The sequence below is a fragment of the Apteryx mantelli genome, unplaced genomic scaffold, assembly GCF_036417845.1.
Source record: "Apteryx mantelli isolate bAptMan1 unplaced genomic scaffold, bAptMan1.hap1 HAP1_SCAFFOLD_34, whole genome shotgun sequence".
Lineage (NCBI taxonomy): Eukaryota > Metazoa > Chordata > Aves > Apterygiformes > Apterygidae > Apteryx > Apteryx mantelli.
The window spans coordinates 3,448,164-3,450,436 of NW_027118693.1; the positions used below are offsets into that span (position 1 = coordinate 3,448,164).

The following is a 2,273-nucleotide window of genomic DNA, read 5'->3' on the forward strand; positions in this document are numbered from 1 at the left end:
CACCCAGCACTCACCATGGAGACACCCACCCCTGCTCCCAGCAAAGCTGCTCAGGGAGCCTCGCGAGTACAGCTGTCAGGGCTGAGGTCCAGCTGCTGGGCTGCACCGCGAGGCAGCCCCAAAGCCCTCAGAAACCATTGCTGAAGGGGGAATTACACAAAGCGAATGATCTTCCCTGTGCTCTTCTCTTCCACCCTGCTCAAAATCTCTCTTGCCCATATTGGCTGATCAGCTCAGGTGTCCATCTTCTCTCACATCTATCTCACTTTTCTCTCTCAAGCCTGTGGGGGGCTCTCTGAGAGCCCTCTCACGCAGTCATGCTGCATGGTGCCATTGATGTCAACTCCTGATCCACACACTGTCAAAGGAAGCATGCAGCCTGTCCCTTCCAAGACAAGTGTTTCAGAGAGCTGAAATCAGCTGCTTGGTGCAGTGCCCCTCCTCCTCCTTTGGGGAGAAAGGGCTTCTGGCATGATGTGCTCACATAAAGGGATTTTCTTGCCTGGTAGGGACTGTGGTTGCTCTTCAGAATAACTTCAGGTGTAGGAGAGACCCTGTCACAGGCTGAGTGAATGCTTTCTCTCCTCTAACTCCCCCCGCAAGCAGGAAATGAGCACCTCCGTGGAGTAGCTCACCTCTGTGGTTCCCCTAGAAGAGGCTTCTCTTTAGATACACGGCTTAAGTCTCTGGGAGAACCATATTCTCTCCTTTCCCTAGTCCTGGAGGCCATAAAGCGGACACAAACACAGTCAGAGAAGGGCCAAAGTCCGTGTTTTCTCTGACAGAAACTTCCTCCACGATTCTTTTATACAAGAACAAAAGAAAGAAATGAATCCTCTTTCTTGTAGGTTGCCTTGCTGGCAAAAGAGGAATGAGGGACCTGCGGTGATTCATGGAGAAAGGGGAATGGGACAACCGCACATCACCAGTAGAGTTTCTCCTGTTGGGAATGGAGAGTGTCCCCTCACTCCAGACACCACTCTTCCTCCTCTTGCTTATGATCTACTTGGTCATCGTGTCTGGGAACATCCTCATCGTTGTGCTCGTGGTGGCAGACCAGCATCTGCACACTCCCATGTACTTCTTCCTGGCCAATCTGTCCTCCTTGGAGACTTGCTACAACTCCACCATCCTGCCCCGGCTGCTGGCCAGCTTCCTGGCTGGGGACAGGACCATCTCTGCTCATGACTGTATGGCTCAGCTCTATTTCTTTGGTTCTTTTGCAGCTACTGAGTGTTTCCTGCTCACAGCCATGGCCTGCAATCGGTACTTGGCCATATGCCAGCCCCTGCTCTATGCAAGCCTCATGACCTGGAAGGTCTCTCTACGGCTGGCAGCAGCATCGTGGCTACTGGGATTCCTTCTCACTACAATAGCCACTTTTTTCTTATCCCACTTAAGGTTCTGTGGCCCCAAGGCAATGGACCACTTCTTCTGTGATTTTATCCCTTTGCTGGAGCTTGCCTGCAGTGACACCAGTGTTGTCAAACTACTAGGTTTCACACTCTCTTGGATGTAGTCTCCCCCTTCCTATTCACGCTGGCATCCTATGTGTGCATCATAGCTGCTATCCTGAAGATCCCATCTAGTGCGGGCAGGCAGAAGGCCTTCTCCACCTGCTCCTCTCACCTCACCGTTGTCACGGTTTTCTATGGCACCCTCACCGTTGTCTACCTGATAGCCAGAACAGCCCCTCTGAGGCAGCTCAACAAAGTCTTCTCCTTTTTCTACACCGTCCTCACGCCCCTGCTCAACCCTCTCATCTACAGCTTGCGGAACAGGGAGGTCAGGGAGGCCCTCAGAAAAGTGGTCAGGAATGCTCTGGCTTGTACCCAGAGCTCATAGCAGTTTTGCACTCCTCTGTACAACACACTGCTGGTTCTGCAAAGTAGTAAAGTCAATATGGGAAATAGTAGGCTGCACATTAGGTAACCCCTGAGAGGAACACAGCAATGAGAATATTGGTGGAAAACAGAAGGGAAGAGAGGATATTAAATCGATTAAATTGCATGGTTTAGAAGGGAAGGGAAATAATGTCCCATTCTTGTTGCTTCCTTGACAGACAAAGTGGTGTTGCTGTGCATGGGAAATTTTACAATGTTGTCTTTTTTCTTTTTTTTTTTTCTTCCTCCTGTGTTGAGAGGGAATTCATCTGGGGTGAAATGTGAGCGGACAGGGAGGGAGATGGGGAGTGGCAGTACTTTCCTGACTGCAGGTTCCTTGGATGGGAGCCATTCCCTTCTGCTGTGACCACTTCCAGGGTAGAGGTTGGT

The 2,273-nt window shown here is 50.9% G+C and overlaps 1 pseudogene; it reads left to right on the plus strand.

The window, feature by feature from the left end:
- Positions 1 to 892: 892 nt before the first annotated feature.
- Positions 893 to 1,845, plus strand: LOC136996338 (olfactory receptor 6F1-like; annotated as a pseudogene).
- The last annotated feature ends 428 nt before the right edge of the window (positions 1,846 to 2,273 follow it).